Here is a 25,264-nt window from a genome sequence, read left to right as displayed (position 1 = left end):
TTCAGAGATAATATGGAAACATGCAAACAACTTTCTGATTCCTCTTCTGCCTGTCACAAAACTAAACAGATTTGTCAGGAATTAATGATACTTAACCTTTTTTGTTGTCTTAAACTGTGGAGAGATAGTAAAGGAATCAGTTAGAGATACTAGCACTGTAGACATGATACTGTGCAGATTTGGGAAGAATACTGAAAATCTTAGTTTGGTTTCTGGATCAGCAGTATAGTGGATAAAAGAATGATCCCTGGAGGCACTGAACAGATTTTCAAATCTTGAGTGACCTTTCCTATGGGGGATCTTTCCTAAGACTCAGTTTTCTTATACATAAAATTGTGCTAATAAAAGTCAATCACTAAAGGGAAAATGCAATGATAAAAATATACACACAGTCTGAGACAAATCAAGAAAGAAGAGTAAAGAAACAGAAAGAGGCTACATAGTATAAAATAAGCTGGTAGATATAAACCCAAATATTTTGGTAAGTATATAAAATGTAATTGTACCAAATGCTCCACTTAAAATATTAATATTTTGAGAGTGGCCAGTGTGGCTCAGTAGACTGAGAGCCGTCCCATGGACTGAGAGGTCCTGGTTTGATTCCAGGTAAGGGCATGCCCAGGTTGCAGGCTCAATCCCCAGTAGGGGGTGTGCAGGAGGCAGCCAGCTGATGTATCTATCTCACATTGATGTTTCTATCTCTCTCTTTCTAAAAAAATCAATAAAAACATTAAAAATAGAAATCATTCTTAAATATATATATATATATATATATATATATACATATTTTGAGATTGCACTTAGAGTTTTAAAAATCTATGAGTTGTTTACAAAAGGCAATTATAAACATATTGATATAAAACTAATATAAGAAAGTTGAAGGAAAAATAAACACTTTACAAACTATATCCAAAAGAAAGGTTATGCAGCCATGTTAGTATAGACGAATGAAGCTTTAATGCAGAAAGGATGCTAGGGGTAAGAAGGAGAAGTCCAAATGATATTCACCAGGGGGGTATAAACATGCTGAGTTAGTATATACCCAATAAAATAATTATAAAATGTAGAAAGCAAAAAAAAAAAAAAAAAGAAAAGAAAAGAAAAGAAAAGAAAAATTTAGGGGAAGAAATAATTAATTCATCTTACAATTATAGTGGGAAATTTAAACCAGTCTCTTTTAATATTGTATTGAAAAAGATGAGCCTGGCTATTTTGGCTCAGTGGACTGAGCATCATCCCCTGGACTGAGAGGTCCCAGTTAGATTCCCAGTCAGGCACATGCCCGGATTTGGGGCTCAATCTGCATTAGGGGGCGTGCAGGAGGCAGTGGATCTATGCTTCTCTCTCACATTGATGTTCTATCTCTCCCTTCCTCTTTCTTTAAAAAAATCAATAAAAACATATTTAAAAAAAAAAAAAGATGGGGAAGTCAATATAAGATGACCACAAAACACAAGAAAATAAATATTATTAGTGAATAGAGTCCCCTCAAAAATTCCTGATACAATAACTAATGTCTATGAAAAAGAACTTATTGTATCACTTCTACTAGAATATCACTTCAACTTGAGGTTATTGAATAAATTAGTCAAGATTCAGTGTTGTCACACATCAGAAATGACACAAACAGACATCAGTGCCAAGATTGGAGTAGCTATGTATCATTCAATAAGGTTAGTTTATGAGGCCTAAAATGAAAAATTATTTGAGACCTCACACTCTCTATCTTTTCCACACTCTTGTTGACTCTGTGAACACTCTGTGCTCAACTTCTCTGCATTCCATTAGAAATTTGACAAAGTCAAACCCATTAGCTTAGCACAATCTTTAATAAAAGAACATTTATTACTGCTTCCCCCACTGCTTCTTAAGGCAAGATTACATCAATAATGGACTATTCCATTTTCCAGTTTTCAGCTTTATTAGTTTGCAGCCAAAACTTAATCAAGATTTAAGGTCAATGAACATAGAGTCCATCGAGCCCTTGAGGGAGTGAAAGCGAAAAATAAATGTGACTTGGGAAGGTTCTTATCATAGCCAGTAGAACACTAGAAAATAAAATAACAGCCAGATGTTTAAAGACTATTCTAACACTAAAATAGCCTGGCTAGTTTATAATTTGGAAAAGATAACCCAGTGAGGGCCAGTCAATATAATTACAAAAAAAAATAAAATAAATAAAACTTGGTTGTTTTTCCATGCATGAAAACATTAAGAAAATTAAGTTTTCCCCTTTGTCCAAGTATTGACTATAATTATAGATAGAAGTAATTCTTAGTTACTACAAAATATGGAAGTGCTTTTACATTGTTCCTAACGACTTTGCTGACTATTAAATGAGCATAGGGAGGCTGTGGTTTAATGAGTGTAGTTTTGAAAAACAATGATGGGGGGCATTACTGCATAATATTACTGCTCTTTCATTCATTAACTTGAAAGCACATCAAAAGTTGAACATGTCTAAACTAGTTCAGTTACCATTCTAATTTTAATTTCCCCTAAGTTGTTCTATTACTACTGCTCTTCATAAAAGAGAAGGAAATGCAGATATTTAATACTACATTTTAAAATCTGTTTAGATTACTCTTTTCCTATACAATCTTTCAAAACGTTCTCAGCCTAGTCCAGCCAGTGTGGCTCGGTGTATTGAGCATTGTCTCATGGACTGAGAGGTCCTGGTTCGATTCCTGGTCAGGATACAAGCCCGAGTTGTGGGCTCCATCCCCAGTAAGCGGGTAGGGGTGCAAGAGGAGGAGCCAGTCAATGTTTCTCTCTCACATCGATGTTTCTCTCTCTCCCTTCCTCTCTCTCTCTCTAAACAACAAACAAACAACCAAAAACAAACAAAAAAAAGTTCCCAGCCTGGTAGGATAAAAACAGAACCTCTTGTTTTATATTAGAATATTTTTAGGAACAGAATGGAAATTAGAGAACAGAAATGAATAGTAGATCTCAAAAGAAAAGAGATGTTCCGAGTCTGGAAACGTTACGTTGGAAGTTCAAAGGAAAGTTTAAAAACGAAAACATGAATTACATTGTAGAGCATTCAGACAACTTTGCTGTGTTCTTAGTGATTATTATAACTGTTTTACAACAGTCTGCTGCAGGATCGATGGAGGGTCACCGAGGACAACGTGCCTCCTAGAGCTCCTTCAAGCGGACTCTGGGGCCTACGCTTTCTGCCCAAGCGTGAAAATCAAGGCCGTTCCTAGTGGGTTTTACGGTTAATAGCAAATAGTGAAAATTAACCTCCTATTTCTTCAACTCACATAGCACAGTCTCGGTTCGGTAACCAATTGTGTAGGCCTGAGTCACAGTGATCGCTTGAATCTTGCTTTCAGGTTGAGACGCCTTGCCTACTGCAAGTGAGCATCTGGAAGGTGGAGAAAGAGGTTCGTGGTTCCTTATCCCACCTCCACCAGGCACTTTATTCTTTTTCTGTTCTGTTATTTTTACTTTCAGGCCCCCTTTGTGAGTGGAGCAGTGGGAAGGAGGAAAGGAAACAGAAGCAGGAAAGTTTCTAATGATGGGGGTCACTGTGGATATCTGCCACCTTCTGAACTTGACACATGCTTAAGCTGATTCTTTCTAATAAACTCCCATCGCTTTGATCACTCGCTTGAGGTTCCACAAGCTTTGGTGAACTCAGCTCCATTCTTCTAACTTTTCCCTTGTGGCTCCTTTAATAGATCTAAGCATTTGTCTGTCATTATGTCCAGCTTCCTTATGTCTGCTGAGAACTTGGATATGTTCAAAAACACCCAAGGCTGGCTGGCTTTCTTTTTTCTTTTTATGCCTATATGGCAAAGGAAATTCCCATGCACTCAGTACTCTGAAAACCCCGGAAAATTTGTGAGTGCGAGACGGTTCTTAGACAGTAGCAATTATTCCTTTTCTCCACCATCAAAGCCACTGGGTAATCACTCAGTAAACCTTCAAGTTTCTTTGTTATATGTCAGAGACTAGTCCATGATGTCCTACAGACTAGAATGGAACCGCATCATTTCCATTGAATGACAGTTCCCAATAAAGTCCCTCTCCTTACACTTAAGGTGAGGGACAGGCCCTCCCATAAACATTCTCTATAAACGTTGTGAATAACAACATGCCATTATCTTCTCTGTTAAAATTGTATTACCACCTCAAGCCCACTTATTTTGTCAATGGGATGAAGGGTTTAGGTCATAGCTGGTTGACAGACACTTCTGGAATCAAATATGTGCACTTTGATTTGGAATGTGGTAGACACTATCATGCTACTTCAACTAAAACTTCCATTTTACATCATGCTACATTAATATTGATGTCATCATTGTGCGAATAATTTTATTTGAGAGATCATCATTGAACAAATCGAGTATATTAATCTCAGTTTGGGCTAGAAATTCAGTGGAAAAAAAAATGTTAAGGTACTATGGTGTGTTTAAGGTGAGTTTTTATAATGGTGAGTGCATAATACTACATCTTTTTGCCAAGTATAATTTTGCTTTTTAGATGCCTGGAGCTCCAAACTATGACACTCTAATTGAGTCCTTGAATAACACTGTGTCCAGAAATGCCTTATCCATTCATTGATGTATTTTCCAGAAAGGTTTGGTAGAAAGGTATCCAAATCATTCTCTAGTCACAAAAGAAACTAGTAAAGAAAACTGCTGACAGTAAAGACTGCAGGGCTAAGTCCAAATAACCTGGATTTTCCACTTCATGACAGTGTCATCTCACACAAGATGCTTAACTTCCTTGAATTTCGTTTTTCTTATTTTCCAAATGTTCAATAATCCTACACAGCTCGCTTCATACATGACAAAATAAGTGCCACACTTAAACGTGCTTTAACATAATGAAAAATTAAGTCACTTGATTTAATCATTATTACTACTATTCTTTGGACTGTGAGATATTGTAGCTTGGGTTTAAAAAATTATCTAAATTTCTTCAAATTGGTCATTTATGATTAGTTGTGACTATTTGAATACTAATTTTTCCACACAAAAAAAATGCTGCCCTATTAAATTCAGTTTGGGGGAGGTGGTATGAGAGGTCAGAACCAGCTAGTTTCATATTTGTACATCCTAGATGTAGTTCATATTAATATTTTTGAAAGATCTACTGAAATTTGTCATTCTAATTCTTTAAAGGTTGTCATGACCAGTTACTCATCTGTAGCTGAACATTCAAATATATTTTTGCATGAATAAAGGGACTATGAGATGCACAGACAACTCACAATATATCTATTTTGACAGGAAATTCAAGGTATCAAAAGAATGATTTTGGCTTAAGCTAAAGCAAATGCCAGAAAAAGTAAAAAATCAACAACACTCAGTAAAGCAGTAAAGTTAGTACATTTCCTCTAGTTTTCAGTGTCTATATTGAAAACATCTGTGATGTTAGAAAAGGATCCAACCCCAAACAGGCAAGCTGTGCCAAAACCTCAAAACCACCGAAGGTATAAAACAACGTCCTTCTTAATTGAGGCTGGATGAAGAATGATAGTAAAATATTGCTTGCGGTTTTAGCATGGAGCTCTCCTCGAGCCAGGAGGAAAACCAGCCCCAGATGTTCAGATGGCCCACACATTTCCTTGTCTGATGTTCTCATGTGGCCTCCTAGTTAATTGTTTATAGCAGCTCGGAATACGAAAAGAATAACATTTTAGTTTGGAGACTATTTCCAAAGATGAATATTTGGACATAGGAAGCACACTTTTCTCACTTAAACTTTGAATCTCAGAGGAGTAAAACGATGTAGCTTCCTCCAACCACAGAATGAAACTAATTCTTAAATCATAGCAATTTGCTGTCTGGCTCAGGAAGCATCAATTGAATAGTTGTTTATCGCAACCTTTAGCTAAGGGGTGGTCTAATTATGATCTCATCGAGATTCTAATTTATTTGTTTATTTTTTCCATCACCATTTATTTCTCCAAGACCCTCCTCCACCTCTATCCACTCCCCTCCCTGCTGCAATTACCACATGTTGTCCACGTCCATGAGTTCTTTCTCTTTTTTTTCTTTTTTCTTTTGGTCAATCCCTCGACTACCACCCCTAGGCCCCTGGACAGCTGTCAGCCTATTTTCTATCTATGAGTCTGTCTCTATTTTGCTTCTTAGTTTATTTTGTTCATTAGATTCCACATATAAGTGAAATCATATGGTACTTATCTTTCTCTGACTGGCTTAGTTCACTTAGCATGATGTTCTGCAGGTCCATCCATGCTGTTGCAAACGGTAAGATTTTCTTCCTTCTTTATGGCCAAGTAGTGTACCATTGTGTAAACCATGCCACAGCTGTTTTATCTACTTATCTACTGATGGACACTTGGGCTGGTTCTACATCTTGGCTATTGTAAATAACGCTGCAATGAACATAGGGGTGCATATAGTCTTTTGAATTATAATTTGTGTTTCTTTGGATAAATTCCCAGAAGTGGAGACACTTAGGTCAAGTAGCTTAGTCTTATGTCATCCCCTTGTTCTGGTAGATATGCAAGTAGATTCAACCTTATGGAATTATGTACTGTCCTTTATTTCCAAGTGATCTGAGTTGAAGGGAGTCAGGTTTACAGGTATGTCTGTTTCGTTATCAAGTGTGGTAATCTATTTTTTTCCCACAAATATTCTAACTATTATCATTGTGTATAGTCAGTCTACTACCTTTTTTTATTCATTATAGGCTTGGCATAATAAAAGCACAGACATTGTCAAAAATTATAAGTTTAACATGATATATTACTTTTTATGAAGATACTTTGTCTCTAAGATTTCTCTTCATCGGTATCCAGGTTGACAGTAAGGAACAAAGCTAAAAAGGAATGACTTTTCTGCTGTTTTCAGCCTTCAGGAAGTATTAGTGTCTAAAACACCCCATGAGTATCAGGATCTATTTATAATTTGTGTGTGTGGTAGTTTCTTAAAGCAACTTATTTTCTCAGAAAGGTATCCAATCAAACTTGATTCTAGCTTCTAGAAAAATCTACAGTTTAAATAGCTTTGTTTTGTTTTGTTTGGAGGGGTTGTATTCTCAAGGGGCCATAATTATTCCCTGGGAGAAAACTTACCTACCTTTTTTTGTTCATATATTTTACCAGGAGTTACAAGGCAAGCTTTAAAAAATAGTTGAATACGATATTTGTATTATTATTGCTACTATGCAAAGTTATGACTAACTTAGTGGTTTCAACAATATAAATGTATTCTATTATAGTTCTGAAGTTCAGAAATCTGAAATAGGTCTTAATGGGCTAAAATCAGGTATGCGCAAAGCTGTGCTCCTTTCTAGAGATTCCGGGGAGGAATCTGTTCCCTTGCCTCTTTCAGACTCCAAAGATGCATGCTTGCCTCGGCTCAGAGCCTCTTTCTCCATCTCCAGGACCCACATCTTCCAGTCCCTCTGAGTCTGACACTCTTCTGCGACCCTCTTGTAGTTATTAAGGACCCTCGTGATTAGAATAGTCCACCCAGATAGCCCGGTATAATTTTCCCATGTTAAAGACCTCTGATTAGCAACTTTATTTCCATCTGTAAACATAATTCTCACTTGGCATGCAATATAACATATTTAAGAGTTCTTGGAATTAGGACATGGGCATCAGGCATCTCTAGGGGTGAGTGGAGACATTATTCTGTCTACCACAATAGTCAATCAAGAAAACATTTCTAGACTTCCGGTCAAGATGGCGGCATAGGGAAACGTAGTATCGCGTTCTCCCACAACCACATCCAAGTTACAACAAAACTACAGAACAACCATCATCCAAAACCGCCTGAAATCAAGCTGAATGGAAGTCCTACAACTACGCAATTTAAAAAAAAAAAAAGCAGCTACATCCAAACCGGTAGGAGGGGCGGCGGCACGAGGGGTGGCGGCAGCGGCGCAGCGGCGGTGCTGCGGCGCGACGGGCTGGTCCCACACCCAAGTGTGGCAGATAAAAATCAGGAGGCTCCCGTGGCTGGGAAGGTCCTTCCTGAGGACTGAGGGGTCCCCGTCCCACACCAGGTGCCCCGCTCAGGTTTCCAGTGCCAGGAAGAGAAGTCCCCATAACTTCTGGCTGGAAAAACCAGCAGAAACTGAGGCTCAGGGAAGCTGACCTGGCTGGAGCCACAGGCAGCTCCCTAAAGGGCCCGCGCACGGACTGGTCGGACTCTCTCCCTCTAAGCTCGGAGGGGAGGCAGCTCCAGGGGCGCCAGAGACATACAGGGAAGAACTGAGCTGTTTGGCACTGGAGCGAGGGCTGGAGAGGGGGCTTTCTCGTGGACAAATGTGCTGTAAGAGGCCTTTGTTCCTTTGGTGAGCCCTTCCCTGGGGCGGCAGACAGTCGCCATATCTGGGACTCCAGCAACCTGGCTCAAACTGGTAGCCCCGCCCTGCTGACTCCCTGAGGCCCCGCCCTGCCCCGCCCCACACAACTTTCAAGCCCACCCAAGCTGTTGCTACTTGCTTAACCATAGGATTGGCCTGTCTTGGATCCTGCTTCAGGTTTTTCCTAAATTCTTTCAAACGAGCAGCATCGGGTCTCAGCGAGCCCCATACCTCTCATTAAGTAATACACAGAAACAAACACAGGGAGGCAGCCAAAATGAGGATACAAAGAAACAGGTCCCAAATGAAAGAACAGAACAAAACCCCAAGAAAAGAACTAAGCGAAATGGAGATAAGCAACCTAACAGATGCTGAGTTCAAAATACTGCTTATAAGGATGCTCAATGAACTCAGTGAGGGCCTCAAGAGCATAAAAAAGTACCAGTCAGAAATGATCGCTGCACAGTTAGAAACGAAGGAGGCTTTAACTGAAATAAAGAATAATTTACATAGCTTCAATAATAGAGTACGTAAATCCAAGGAGCAACCCATCGATTTGGAATATAAGGAAGCAAAAAACGCCCAACCAGAACAGCAAAAAGAAAAAAGAATCCAAAAAAATGAGGATAGTGTAAGGAGCCTCTGGGACAACTTCAAGCGTGCCAACATTCGCATCTTGGGGGTGCCGGAAGGAGAAGAGAGAGAACAAGAAATCGAAAACCTGTTTGAAACAATAATGGCAGAAAACTTTCCTAACTTGGTGAAGGAAACAGACATACAAGTCCAGGAAGCACAGAGAGTCCCAAACAAGATGAACCCCAAGAGGCCCACACCAAGACACATCATCATCAAAATGCAAAAGGTTCAAGACAAAGAGAGAATCCTAAAAGCAGCAAGAGAAAGGCAGCTAGTTACCTACAAGGGAGTTCCCATTAGGCTGTCAGCTGATTTCTCAGAAGAAACTTTGCAGGCCAGAAGGGAGTGGCAAGAAATATTCAGAGTGATGAAAACCAAGAACCTACAACCAAAATTACTCTATCCTGCAAAGCTGTCATTTAGAATCGATGGACATATAAAAACTTTCCCAGACAAGAAAAAGTTAAAGGAGTTCATCACTACCAAACCGTTATTATATGAAATGATGAAGGGTCTTTTTAAAGAAAAAGATAAAATGTATGAACAAACAAAATGGCAATGAATACATATCTATCGACAATGGAATCTACAAACAAAATGAACAGGAAGAACAGGAACATTCTCATAGATACAGAGAACATTTTGTTGGTTGCCAGTTGGGAAAGGGGTTGGGGGAATGGGTGAAAAAGGTGAAGGGATTAAGAAGCACAAATTCATTGCTAGACTGACAAACCTCAAAGGGAAAGGGGTTGGGGGGGTGGGAAGAAATAAACCAAAGAACTTATATACATAACCAATGGACACGGACAATAGTTTGGGAAAAGGTGGGAGGGGGGCGGGGGGGGGGAGGAGGGGGTCAATGGGGGAAAAATGTGGAACATCTGTAATACATTTTACATCCAACAATAAAGATGTGGAAAAATAAAAAAAAAAAAAAAAAAAAAAGAAAACATTTCTAATATTGTTACTTTCAAGACCAACCTCACACCTGAATTCTGTCTTTTGCTCGTATCCATTGACTTCATTATCTTAACACCTAATGGGAATTTTGTGTTGGATTTTCTATTTCATATGTGGCTCCCTATTTCAAATGTACAGTTTTAAGGTGCCACAATATATTAATTATTATTATTAATTAATATATTAAATAAGTTTAATATATTACTAAATAATATATTAAATAAATTCTTAATTTTGGGGGACTAGTCAATAAAGATTAAATAAATAAAATATGTGGGTCCTTTATATTCTGTTTATTTGATCTGTCTTTTAAAATGATTATTGTTGTTGTAAGTTCAATATCTATTTGGCAAGTTCATGGAACTCTGTGCCAAGAGGAACTGTTCTATGGCAGGCTTCCTTTTAGGGACCCCCTTGAAGTGATATGGCACATGACCTCATAATGTAAACAACAGTTAATGCATTTGAAATGCTTCTAGTGCTGACTTTAAATTTGTAAATCAACATGTCTTGAGTGTTCATTGTCTGTTATGTGCTTCATGAGCAATTTATTCTTTATTTCTCTAAACCACCTTCATAGATAAATACAACTGAGGCTAAAAGATGATCAGGAAACTTGAACAAGATCAAAGAGACAGTATGTGGTAGAGTTGAGATTCTAATTTGGTTCTGCTTTGGATAATCACTTAACCGATAATACACTGTAGCCAGAGCTTAGAAAGGGAATTTGGGGAACTAATTGTAGTTCTGGGGAGAAGTAAAAATAGGAGATAGCATTGTCACATTCATAAAGGCAATGCAGCCCTGGCTGGGTGGCTCAGTCAGTTGGAGCATTGTCCAGTACACAAAAAGGTTGTGGGTTCAATTCCTAGTCAGGGCACATACCTAGGTTGTGGATTTGATCCCTGGTCAGGGTGTGCATGGGAGGCAACCAATTTATATTTCTCTCTCACATAGACATTTCTCTCTCTCTTCCTCCTCTGTCTCCAAATCAATAAAAACATATCCTCTGGTGAGGATTTAAAAAATAAAATAGACTGACATCTCAGAGGGAAGAGGGGAGACAGATGGGCAGAGATTAACCAAAGAAGGTATATGCATATATGCATAATCCATGGACACAGATAATAATGTGGTGAAGGCCTGGGGTGGGGCAGGAACCATGTAGAGAGGGACAAGGGGGGGAAAATAGGGGACTTCTGTAATACTCTTAACAATAAAAATAAATTCAAAAATAAAAACAAAGGCAATGCAAGTTTTAAGGATTGTGTGTTAACTTTGCATTTGTGAAAAAGACTGAGGAGAATGAAGGCTTATGAGAAAGTCACTGAATTAGTCTCAAGCACCCACACAAGAGGAGTATTAGCATGATGATGGCTTAGATGGCAAACTACAGGGAGTTCAAGGATGAGGAAATGAAGAAGAGGTAAAAAGTTCAGTGTCAAAATGAAAACACTGAAGGAAAGAAATGGCGAATAGAAAAAAATGGAAGAAAACCTCTGTTGATGTTGTACAAGGAAATGAGCATGGAGTTAAACAGGTATGAGCTTGAACCTGGATTGTACTCTTCAGTAGCCACTTAACTTGTCTGGGCAGCAGGATCCCATCTGAAAAGCAAGGGCAATAATAACTCACTGATATTGTTATAAGGATAAAGCACAACATTTTTAGACATCAATAGCTCTAGAGGATTTAAATAGTGAAAGGAAGTGGGTCTGCTTGAAGAGAAAAGACAGAGCACAGAGACACAGAGAAAGAATAGAGAAGGATGTTAATTTTGAAGAGATTGCGAAGGAATGGAAGCTGAAGAATAGATGAAAGGATTAATGTTCCAGCCAAAGATCTATATTGTATGTCTCTTCCTAAGTACATCCGTGAAAGCAGTTCATAGTGGTGAGACTGAGATAGAAAGAAGGTCAGAGTAGGCGGGGAAATGTTCTCTTTGGTTGGGTCTTCTCTTGTTCCCCAGAGTCTCTATTGCTCTGTATCTGTCTGGTCACTTTTGAAAGTCCTGCCAAGAAAGAATACAAGATGTTAGAAGTGCTTCTCAAGTAGCATTATGATTAGGTTTCTGCAGCTTTTATTATTTCTTAAATTTGCTATATATAAAGGTGGGCCCAGGTGCAGTGGTGAAGAATGACATTGGTGTCTTCCCCCATGGCAATGCCAGTCTGTGGGGAGACTTGTGGTCATTCGGGCTCTGGAGTGACTGTGCTCCCACTTGAGTGAAAGTGCCACTGCCACTGTCGTAGCTCAAAAGCAAGGCGAGCTGGTCGAGTCCATATTTAGACTGTAGTCGGGTAAGCTATGTGGTTATCTCTTTTATTTTCCCCATGAGAAAGTGCTACAACACCGAAATCAGCACGACTATCATACACCCTTATATAATGCACCATTTGAAATTAGTGGTAGGAACACTTTACTACTGTGGTTGACATGGTAAGTCTTCTTTTATTAGACAAGGACAAAAAATAGAGCATGGCAGTTGGCCTTTTCATTTTGTTTTGTTTGTTTGTTTTCTTATAAAAAACCCATAACGAAACAAAATAGTTAAGTGCAATAACTGTGTTATTTGGGGTTATTTGTAGGATTTGGTTTATAAATTCACATGACGACGGTAGCTGAAAGATAATGTGCAATTATATATATAACATCATGATAACCGAAAGATACGTAGGAAGGAACACTAAAGAATCAGCACAATTTAACAGGGGTTGTGCTTGAATGGGGTAATAGGTACGTCTTTCTTCTTTCAACTTTTATTCAATAATTTGAGTAGTTTTACTTTTAATATAAAATAAAATGAACAGGATTCGTTTTATGACTTCAGATTTCTCTTATAGCTTAACTTACACATTTTCTTCATTTATTTTGTTTGTTTTCTTTGCCCTCTCAAATGATCATTTTTTGGAAACTGGTATAAACTGGGAGAATGTACATTTAATAAACCCAAAAGATTTTACGGAAGTACTTTTATTTATTTATTTATTTTTAATTCGAGTTTTACTTCTTACATATAAGGCAACTAATGAGCTAGTATCGCAAAGTCCTTTACAAACGGAGAAGTTTAATAAGTTCTAGTTCAGGGCATTTTTGTGCGTGTATATTACTTTTTTTTCTTCTTTATCGTTTCACTGGCTTCCATTTTAAGCTTAACTTCTCCAGCTGTCAAAGCTCCCAGTTTCTTACTCTTTGCCTTCTTTACCTTTTCCCTGATGGCAGCCCCGACGATTTTAGTTTCAGTAGAAGCCTCCTCAGGTTTCACAACCGGCTTTTCTTTAGGTGGAATACAAGCTTTGTTTCTTTCCTCTTGGCTCCTAGGGAGAGCTTCTGCTTGCTTAGCCTTTATTGCTTCCATTTTCTGTGGCTTCTTTTGACTTGTCTTCAGAAAGGATTCACCACTAGCCAATTCCTTATCCATCTGACTTTCTGGCTGTGGTGGTGGGAATGGTGTACACTCTTTCCTCACAGTTTTTTTCTTCGGTTCCCTGCGTTTATTCACATTTTTTGTGCTTGAACTATGGCAACAATCTTTCCCAACTTTGTGATTTTAATTCAGAATTTTTTGCCAACTCTTGTTTAATCATTAAGGTTTTAATATTATAAATTGGATAAATATTCTTCATAGTATCTAGGACTACTTTTCAAACCTCTGTTAGGCCACTAAAAGGTGCAATGGCTGAAACTGTGTTTCCCTGAACTATGATGTAAGTTTGTTAAGGTTCCAATGCCTTCAATGTAGATCCTTTGGGACCAATAAGCTGTTGTCTTCTTTTAACAAATCTTTCTTTATTTCTTACTAAAGAACTGATTTTAATTATGTCGCATGCAATATCGTCCTGAAGAATTCATACTGCCTGCTCAAATGAAACACTTCTTGCTAATAGTTTATTAGGTCTCTGGCCCTAATGATGATAAATGGATCAAAATTCTTTTATGTTGTACAAACAGTCATGCTGTCTTCAATCAGGTCCAGGGTTGCATTAATGTGATGTTCATGTAAGGCTTTCTGTACCAAGCGCCAGCATTCTTTCAAATAAGCCTCTATATTTTGGGAACAAAGTTGCAAAACTGCTCTCTTCCAAGAGTCCTCTGGGACTATCCTCTTTGGAAAAAGCTGGTTCCTTCCAACCATCAGGAACAGTGAGGAGTTCTGATTCATCTTGGTCCTTCGGCTTTGACTTCTGTTTACGAAATTCCTGTAAATACTTTTATATCAATCAAAGACATACCATTTACTTTTGATGTATGGTTATAATTTAATGTTTTTAATCCTTACCTGATGATATTTTCTATTTATCTTCCGATAGAGTGGAAGGAGGGAGGAAGAGAGAGAGAGAGAGAGAGAGAGAGAGAGAGAGAGAGAGAGAGAGAGAAAGAAAGAGAAAAACATCGATTGGTTGAGAGAGAGAGACTCAGCGATTGGTTGGCTCCTGCATGACCCCAACCAGGGCCAGAGTCTGAACTGCAACTGAGGTATGTGCCCTTGACCAGAATTGAATCTGCGACTCTTTGGTCTGAGTGTCAGTGCTCGAACTACTGAGCCCAATTGGCCAGGGCTCAGTTGGTTATAATTTCAAAGGATCTGTTACATTGTATTTGAAGATAGAGTAGAAAAATAAGAAAAAAGCAAGTGAATAGAGAGAGGTCAAGTAAAAAACAAAAACAAAAAAAAGAAAACAAAACAAACATCTAGTTGAAGAGTATTTATCAAGTACTGGATACTCAGCCTGTGGTTTTTGTTCTATTTACAAATGTCATTTAAAAACAAAATGTGACTGCAGGACCGCCTCATGGGAAATCAGAGTATAGTTAAGTGTTGTGATTTTAAGGCAGGGGGAGAGTCCCCTCCTGTCCTAACTAACTTAGCTTCTCTAATGACTTACTCTACTGATTGAGGTGTGTGTGTGTGTGTGTGTGTGTGTGTGTGTGTGTGTGTGTGCGCGTGCGCGCGCATGTATGGAAGAGAAAAGAAGAGGAGAGGGGAGGGGAGGGGAGGGATGGGGAGAGCAATCCATCTTGTAGCCTTGCATTTAGTGAAATAATGGAAACATAATTATTTTAAGGATAAAAGGTAGGCAATGTTGTACTGAAGGATAAAAAGGTTATAAAACTGGTTTTCTTTGGCTTCATCCTTCTATAGCATTTTTTTTTTTTTAAGATCTGTCGGTATTCTAGGAATGGATTTTAGATGCAACAGAATACATGCAATTTGATAAATAGTTGAATGGGTATATGGTAAACATTTTTAACAATATAAGTCATGTTGTATTTGCATGTGAGGATAAAAGTCTTGGCATTGAATAGAGAGATGACTTTGTCTTCTAAAGTGCTGCACATTATTTCCTATTTGATGTTATTGGTAGATTAAAGAGCATTACATTAATGTCCTTGCTCAAGGTAATATAATATTGACTAGGAAAGGATTCTTATGTTTCTGTATGAAATTTTCTTTTTGGTTTACATTAAAATTTGTTATCATTGATCTTTTGGTCAATCAGTTGCTAACATTTCTGTACAATCATTGACCCCCATGAGCATTTTGTTGCTCTTTTAGCATTATTGAGTTCCTACTGTGTGTACAATATTTTACTAGAAGACTCGTTATATGGCATTTAGGAACATTACTTTACATATGCTATACTCTGGTACTGGTTCCTACATGGAGGAATAGTTTTTAGCCATTTATTTGAACACCACCTGTTCTTCCTACCAACATATTATTATTTAGATCTACAGGTCACCTCCTCATTTATCTACATTTAGCTATTTAGACAAGTGTAAATTATTTTATATTTGTATGATGTTTCCAGCAATGTGAATATTCTATCTTGTCAAAAAGTCCTGTTAAGGCCTGTCAATAAAGATCTGGAAAACAATCTAGTCTCTGGACAATAGAATAATCTTTGACCTGAAATCGTTTAGCCTAGGTTTCCTAATAATAAAGATTAAACTGCTGCCTTGAATATAGTCATCATTGTTTGGTCATTCACAGCTCCAGAGAGCATTCTGTTATTACTGTGCTGAGTGAAGAATATCACAAGGAAGCTTTCTTAGCTCTTTGATCTAATTACATACCAGAGTCTTTTGTTAAAAAAAAGAAAAAGAAAAAATAGTACTTTTCTTAAGATTATTATGGTTTTAGTCAGTGTTCTGGTTTCAGAGTTCCAGAAGTTTTGAGTGGTGTTCCTCAATCCTATTTTTTTCCCATACATTTTCAGATTTTTCTGAACTGAAGTTTTTTCAGAAATGCGTATATAGCACTGGAGCATAGATGTTTGGTTTTTCTGAGCTTTGTTTGATTTAATTAAGTGGAGGACAAGCATTGAGGCAAGGAAGGGTTGTTCGCACCCCAAAGTATAGTAGTTAATCTGAGGGGTGCAATTCAATAATGATTAGTTCTACTCAGTGAGAGATTTACAGCGGCAACAAGATAGTCAAATACTTTTCATATCACTCCGTTCTTCTCAAATTGGAATGTGTGGGCTTAATAGAGAAAGGACTTGTTTTGTTTTGTTTTTTGTAGTTCAAACATCTTGTTTCTGAGCACTAGGATGGTGAGCTAGGTCTTACCAATTAAATATTCTTTATTTCTTTTACTTCCAACCATTACCCAAATGTGAAATTTAAAAGAATTCATAGGGTATAAAGTCTGAGCATAAAATCTGACTGAGAAACAGGACTGATTCTGTTAAAACCAATCATGTTACTTCATTTAAGCACATTTTCTGAAGATCTACAGACAAAAGAAGAAAACAAGGTTAGTAATTACTCCTTAAATTAGGATTGTGGTGACCTTGTACAAATTCTATAATTCTGAGTAAAATGACATATCTCACAGCCCACAGTATAGAGCAATAATTACAGAAGTAATTCCGGAAGAAAAAAACACATAGCTTCAAGTTGTTGACTCCAGCCGTCCTTCTGAAATGAATCAGAAGCTGAGCACTCCAGAACTCCCTAAGAATAGCTTTCGTGTGAAAGGGGGTTGACTATCAAAGACGCAAGGTTGTCAAGGAAGCTCTCCAAGATAATGTACTGGTCCTGCTCAGAAACACACACTTGAAGAAGAAAATGAATAAATTCTATTAATAGATACAAACATGCAATTTGTTTCTTTTAATTTACCAATGATAGGCCTGCCTCACAGGTAGAGGATTCTTTACCTTTGAACATAAGCTTATGTCATTATGAAGTAGTCATGTTTCAGACACCTGGATAACTGAGAAGCAGTGGAGTACTTTGGTGAAGCAGAGGCTCTCAAATCAGACAAACTGAAGTTGGAATTCCAGCCGGGTTATTTATTGTGTGACCTTGGACATGGAAACCCTAAGCCTCCATTTCCTGTTTCAACAGAGTATGAAACCCATGGTTGTGTTTTAATATTGAATTTAATAATGCCTGTGAAGCCACTCCTGCTCAATAAATTTTAGATCGGGTTAGAAATCAGGATAACCAACTAACTGGATGTAGCTAGATACCTTATTGATGATTTCAATCTCATCTTGTTCACCACCATAGACCCGTCCAAGGTGGTAGGCCCTCTCAACCCATCCCCTAGAAAGGTAACCAGACCTTGTTCATAGGAATGAATTTGTATTTTCTCAAGGGAATGAACTACCATTGTTATGTTTCTGTGTTTGAAAGGAACCATTGGCAATCGGTGTTGGGTTGACCCAATGTCTTTCCTTAAACATTTTGTTCTGATGTTCATGAGGGCCTTAAAGTTGAAGGAAAAGCAAAAGGAGATATATATATATATATATATATATATATATATATATATATATAATGGGAACTAAAAGCTAAACACTCAGAAGGAACTTGGGCCCAGGTACCAGGGGCTGAGATCCCTGGGCCACATCTTGAGAAGGATTTCTACAATGGGTCCACTATCCAGGTATTAGGTGAATGGATGTATAGGAAGACTGCTAGATTCATGGAAATTTCCAAAGAATGATGCTGGGTCTGAGAAGCAATCTAAGCTTCTCCTTCCAGACAAAACTCCTTAGAGCAGTGTGAGAATTTCTTTTGTCTTCTGTTCCCAATCACAGGGGCACGAGACTTTGCTGAGATTAAAAAATGATTCTGTAAATTGTAATCTTCATGCAAGTGGAAGGAAAAACCCTGTGCATGGCTTCAGCCTTTGGGTGCCACATTATCTGGCTACTCAATAAGGACACCTTACTGAAACCCCTGCCCCAATTTAAGATAGCTTTGGGAGGAGAGAGGAATTTCTGCATTTCTGTCTCTCAAGGTTAGTGTGGGAGTATATTAGGTGATCTTAAACTGGGAAGAAAAGAGAGCAGCCATTATCATTATAATCGTTTTAATATATTTTAAAAGCAAGCCCACTGTTTGATCTTCTAATCATGGGTGAGGAGAATTTGATTAAAAGGCTTTCACATTTGAACTCAGGAGCAGTTTAGCTCTACAATTTTTGAAAATGGAAAAGTGTTTTCTACCCAAATATATTAAACACTTTCAATCTTCATAGGAGGTAATTTGATGTAAGTGTTGTTAATTGTGCTGCTTTTTTGCACCATGATTTCCACCAGATAAGTGGTGGTTTCATCAAAAGCCCACCAAGCAGGGAAGCGCTGCACATATGAGGAAAATGAAGCACATATTCCCAATGAAAAGACGGGAGTGAGCCCTACAGGGAAGTCGGGGCAAACCATCAATTGTCCTCCTCTTCTAAAATTCAAAATAAATGCCTGTCTTTCTTTCTTTCTTTCTTTCTTTCTTTCTTTCTTTCTTTCTTTCTTTCTTTCTTTCTTTCTCTCTCTCTCTCTCTCTCTCTCTCTCTCTCTCTCTCTCTCTCTTTCTTTCTTTTTGGGTAGGTACATTGATTTTTTCCATGTCATCTAATGTACTTTAAAAAGATCTTTCTGAAATCACGTTTTTAATAGGTACAGTTAATATCTTTTAATTTGGGTTGACTAGAAGGCTGCCAGAGCTGGGAGAATTAAATCATGATTGCTTTAGAAATCTGGAACAGCAGAAAACAATGCTCCCACTAGAAATTCGGAATCTTATCCTGTTCAATAATTTTAGGAAAATGCAGATTTGAAACAGAAACCTCCCAAGAAGTTGAACTTATAAAATTTCCAGAGACTTGTGCCAATCCTTCACCAAAGTCAGGGTTTGTATTCATTTTAAGAGTTATTACGTATGACTTTATTCTAAAAGGGAAATGTAAGTAATGATTTCCATTTTACAAATCAGTTACAGTGTACCAAAGGTGTGTGAAACAGCAATGTAAGCCTAAGGCATAATGTACTGTATAAGCAAACAGAGCTTGTCATTCTTTTAGTGACTTTCAAAATATTTTATTTTAAAGCAAAAATGATTAATATTCACAGAAAAGAGGGTAGGTATGAAAAAGAAATAGATTTATTAAATCTTAGCCAATAACAACATTTGACCCATCTCTATGTAGTCATTGCTTCAAAGTTTGTACCAGGGTCATATGAAGCATATTTAACAAACAATTTGATATTTTAAAATAAATTTATTGTTCAAATCTGTTTTGAACAGTATATTTTCTATTCTATTATAAATATCCTATTCAAATTTATTGGCTAATTGAGAAAAAAAAAGATTGCCTACCATGTACTTTTGTATACATTATCTAACTTCTTCAATGTTTTCTATGTTTATTGAATTTATGAAAAACTGTATTTTTTCCTAATTGAAGAGATTTCAAGTGGTAGATATTTGATTTGCTTTCTGTTTTCCACATTGTAGGAGTATAGATACATTTATTCATAGAATATGTACATAAGACCTATCGGATACAGACCGCTGTACTAGGCACCACAGGGAAATATACAGATCAAGAACTCCTGATCTAAAATAAGTTATCATGAGATATACACATTTATAATAATGGGCATAGCGATTTATTTTAATTTTCAGTATGACCACGGTCACTTCATTTTGTTAAATATCAGAAAGGTAATTTGAATTGACAAAAATCCTTGCAGGACATTTGGTCCCATCCAAAAGGTCTTTGATATGTTGTCCTGTCCAAAACGTCCATGGAGACATTTGGCCTGTGCCGATCCATTTTCCTCACGCCATGTGCCATTACCAGCTAGGCTACCAAGATGCTAAGGGTTACTAATGGCAATATAGCCACAGTACAATTACTGGAGCAATGGAACATGATAGTGTTTTAATCCTCTAAACCAAAAGTATAAATAAAATGTTATGGACTATTTGAACCCAGACACATTTCCTAAGCCTGGATGTTGTTGACAGGACCAAATATCAAGGAAAATTTGGCATAGACCAAATGTGCTCATGGACACTTTTTATATCACCAAACATTAACGACCTTTTGGCATGGACCAAATGTCTGCACGGACATTTTGAACAGGACCGAATACCTGCTAATTGACAAGAAAGCATTCAGCTACTAAGAACCTGAACCAGAATTCAAAACAAGCCCCGTTTTATTTTGTTTTTTGTTTTGTTTTCAGAATTCACAGTTTTTATATGTACTCACTCACCTTCATAGTTGATTTCTTTGTGAAATGATGATTATTCCACTCTGTGAGTATATAAGATTATGTATCAACGACTTTGCCTGATACATACCACTCTGTCCAACCACTTCTTCAGATTTCATTTTTTTTAATCTCTAAAAGAAAATCATAATAATATGTAGCCTGCAAGAATTCATAGGAAATTCAGTGAAGTATTTCACATAAGGCACTTAATGTGTCATGTCATATACTTACTTTATATTATACTTTATCATGCTGTAGATAGTGTATATTAATCACTGTTGAAGTACAAGTTGTGAATCATAAAATATATGATATATACAGCCTAAAGCATGTACATATTTATGTTATCAAATATATTTACATTGTATATGAAAATATACTTGTTTTATAAATAAAATATATTTTATATATCTATAAATTATCTACTCTCAGTTGAATTATATTCTTTCTTTGGTGCCATTTTCCAGTGACTCAGGGACTTTCTCTCCCTCTTCTCCTTTTCCTAAGATGGAGTCAGAGCTTATAGAGGGAAGGGGTCAGGGTGCAGCTCATCTGTCTGTCAGGCACTGAGCAAGAATCCAGGTGCTCATGCAGGTATCTGCTTCTCTAGTCAGAGGGCACCAACTCTTGCATAGTTGCTGCTTAGCCTTACAGATTTTGTAGTGTAAGTATGTGACTAGTGTAAGGCACAGTCTGGTCATTTTTTTTCTCTTGATTCAAGGGGATGACTCTAACAACCCTAGTCTCAGCCTCTATTATAAACACTTCTGAGGTCTGGCTGGTAATTAATTATATTTGATGATGACTTGAGAAGTCTTATTAGCAGCCCTTCTACATAATCATTTCACACACTCTGCTGGAAAACTCAACAGATAGACTTCTAGTCATTTTTCTTCTGTTCTAAGTCCATTTGGGAATGAAGAACAGCGGAAGGAAGGAAGGAAGGAAGGAAGGAAGGAAGGAAGGAAGGAAGGAAGGAAGGAAGGAAGGAAGGAAGGAAGGAAGGAAGGAAGGAGGGAGGGAGGATGGGAAAAAAGGGGGAAGGAGAGATTGAGGAAGGACAGGAGGGAAGGAGGACAGAACAGGGAAAAAAAGGAAGAAAGAAATCCTGATTAAGTGATGCTTTCTACTTTACCCGTATGTGTCTGTAGCATAGGTTAGCACAAGCATACCTTAGAGATATTGCAGGTTGGGTAGTAGACCACCACAATAAATGAATATAATAAAGCCAGTCACACAAATTATTTTTGGTTTCCCAATGCATATAAAAGTTATGTTTACACTATACAGTAGTCTTTTAAGTGTGCAATAACATTTTCTTAAAAACAAACAATGTATATACTTTAATTAAAAATTATTTTATTGCTAGAAAAATGCTAACCATCATCAGAGCCTTCAGAGAGTTGTAATCTTTTTGCTTGTGGAGGGTCTTGCTTCCATGTTGATGGCTGCTGATAGGGTGCTGGTTGTTGAAGGTTTGAGTGGTTGTGGCAATTCTTAAAATAAGAAAGTAATGAAGTTTGATGCACGGATTGACTCTTCCTTTATGAACAACATATGTGTAGTATGTAATGCTGTTTGATTGCATTTTTCCTACAGTAGAACTTCTTTCAAAAATTAAGTCATTCTTCTCAAACCCTAAACTGTTCCATCAGCTAATGTTATGCAATATTCTAAATCCTTTCTTGTCATTTCAACAATTTTCACAGCATCTTCACCAGGAGCAGATTCCATCTCAAGAAACCACTCTCTTTGCTTATTCATGAGAAGCAACATTCATCCATCAAAGTTTTATGATGAAATTGTAGCAATTCAGTCACATCTTCAGGCTCCACTCTAAACTTTCTTGCTATTTCCACCACAGCTGCAGTTTACTTTCTCCACTGAAGTCTTGAACCCCTCAACGCTACCCATGAGGGTTGGAATCATCTTTTTCCAAAGTTCTGTTAATGTTGATATTTTGACCTCTTTCCGTGAGTCACAAATAGCATCCTGAATGGTGATTCCAGAAGGTTTTAATATACTTTGCCCAGATTCCTCAGAGGAATCACTACCCATGGCAGCTTTAGCCTTATGAGATGTATTTCTTAAAAAAATAAAACTTGAAAGTTGAAATTGCTCCTTGATGTGTGGGCTGCAGAATGGATGTGTGCTAGCAGGCATGAAAACAACATTAATATCTTGTATGGCTCCACCAGAGCTCCTGCTTGACCAGGTGCATTGTCAATTAACAGTAATATTTTGAAAAGACTCTTGTGTTCTGAGTAGTAGGTCTCAACAGTGGGCTTAAAATATGTAGAAATGATGTTGCGAACAGATGCACTGTCATCTAGTCTTTGTTGTTCCATTTATAGAGCACAGACAGAGTAGATTTAGCATGATTCTTAAGGGCCCTAGGATTTTCAGATGGTAAGTGAGCATTGGCTTCAACATAAAGTCACCAGCTGTGTTAGCCCCTAAAAAAAGTCAGCCTGTCCTTTGAAGCTTTGTAGCCAGGTATTGACTTTTTCTCTCTAGCTCTGGAAGTCTTAGATGGCATTGTCTTCCAATATGAGTTTGCTTCATCTGCACTGAAAATCTGTTGTTTGGCATGGCCATCTTCACTGATCATTTTAGCTAGATTTTCCGGATAACTTGCTGCAGCTTCTACCTCAGCACTTACTACTTCACATGCACTTTTATGTTAAAGACAGCGTCTTTCCTTAAACCTCATGAACCCATCTCTTTCTGATGGCTTCAAACGTTTCTTCTGCAGCTCCCTCCCCTCTCTCAACCTTCATAGAATTTAAGAGAGTTAGGGCTTTGTTCTGGATTAGTCTTTGGTTTCAGGGAATGCTGTGGCTGGTTTGATCTTCTATTCTGACCACTAAAACTTTCTCCAAATCAGCAATAAGGCTGTTTTGCTCTCTTCTCATTTGTGTGTTCCCTGGAGTGGCACTTTTAATTTCCTTCAAGAACGTTTCCTTTGCATTCATAACTTAGTTTAATTGCTTGGTGCAAGAGGCCTAGCTTTCAGACTATCTCGGTTTTCTACATGCCTTCCTCACTAAGCTTAATCACTTCTAGCTTTTGATTCAAAGCAGTGGTTCCCAACCCTTTGTGGGTCGAACCACCCTTTCACAGAGGTCGACTAAGACCATCAGAAAACACATATTTCCAATGGTCTTAGGAACCGAGACCCCGCTCCTCTATCCATCTCCAGACGGGACCGCCCACATATAGATACGCCACATACAACATGAGGAACCGTATTAAAGGGTCGCGACATTAGGAAGGTTGAGAACCACTGAATTAAAGTGAGAGATGTGTGGTTCTCCCTTTTACTCGTACACTTAGAGGTCGTTGTAAGGTTATTAAATGACCTAATTTAAATATTATTACACCTCGGGGTATAGGAACACCCATGGAACGGAGAGAGATGGAGAACAGCCAGTCAGTGGAGCAGTCAGAACACACAGATTTATCAATTAAGTTCACCTTCTCATATGGGTGTGGTTTGTCGTGCCCCTAAACAATTACAATAGTAACATCAAAGATCACTGATCGCAGATTACCATAACAAATATAACAATAATGGAAAAGTTTCAAATATTGTGACTCAGGGTTCAAAGTGAAAGGGACACTTGGAAGGGAAAAACTCTTCTTAGTTGTGTATACACAAACATTATCTTCATTCTGTGGTCTATTCTTACCTATTCTCTTTCTTATCTCATCTATATCTAGGGGGAGAGAAAGGGAAGACTGTATTTATACTTATTCTAGATCATATTTTCTTATTACCATAGGTTGAGGATAGTTGTCATGGTTGTTGGGGGGCAGGGGCAGGATGGGAATGGGCAAAGCAGGGGGGGGGTGATGGGAGGCATGTGTAATAGTGGCAACAATAAAAAAGGACAACATATAACATTCCAGGTTTGGTCCTTGGAATGCTAAGGTAGAAGATGAAGAAATCTGGAAAAAATCATTTCTCAATACAATACTTTGGCTTTGTAATTAATGGTCTTTTCACATAATCCCATTTTGATGTCAGTTATTAAAGTGGACCCATTTTATCTTTGTATGCCTTTTATAACAAAGCTGAATTTTTCCCTAGCCAGTGGTATATCGCGAGTAATCACTAAAAGAAGTTTTCATCCCAAATTTAGTGATCAGAGGTTGAACTTAAATATTTTGTAGAATGTAAAATTCAAGAGAGAGACATGATAGCATGTTTGAAAAAAAAGTTGTAAGTACCTGTGAAGACACTGCAGGCTCGGGTTGTAGTGCTCACCTGCAACCTAGGACAGGATGGCAGATGGGTTTTGGTCTGTGTTCTGACTTCCAAATGCTTAGTGGTGGCTACCTGGGTCACCATGATGAGAAGGAGGCATGATCTTTGGTGAGGTTTCATGAAAGTGTCATTAAAGGTGCTCAGGATGGAAGAGTGCTAAGCTGCATAGCACATTTCTGACATTCCTTGACTATGGCCTTAGGACATTTCCACTCAGGGAAGACAACTTTAGGAAGGCAGCCCTCCCTTATTCTTCACTGTTTCTGGGCTTTCTGGAACCATTTACCACCAAGAGCCCAACAACTACAAATTAAGTGTTTCAAATATCCACAAAATGAGAGGATTTCAGGGTAGACAGAGTACAGAAGTGGAAGACACAGATAGGATGCGGCATCAAGCTTTGTCAATTTTGGGTTACAACCTCCCTGGAATCTCTTGACAGAGTAACTGTATCACACAGAGGTATCTGTATCTAATCATAAGCAAATAACTTATTCATTCCCTTGGACCCTCCAGTCTGCTCATCCAGTGAACTTTTCTTTTTAGTTCTATCCTAGCTCTCCTTTCTGTGTAGCAAAGC

The 25,264-nt window shown here is 37.8% G+C and overlaps 1 pseudogene; it reads right to left on the bottom strand.

The window, feature by feature from the left end:
* Positions 1-13,003: 13,003 nt before the first annotated feature.
* On the bottom strand, positions 13,004-22,472 carry LOC118631144 (annotated as a pseudogene).
* Between the last annotated feature and the right edge of the window lie 2,792 nt (positions 22,473-25,264).

The sequence above is a fragment of the Molossus molossus genome, unplaced genomic scaffold (genome assembly GCF_014108415.1).
Source record: "Molossus molossus isolate mMolMol1 unplaced genomic scaffold, mMolMol1.p scaffold_m16_p_15, whole genome shotgun sequence".
In the NCBI taxonomy this organism is placed as follows: Eukaryota; Metazoa; Chordata; class Mammalia; order Chiroptera; family Molossidae; genus Molossus; species Molossus molossus.
This window is presented reverse-complemented; position numbering and strand designations above follow the sequence as displayed.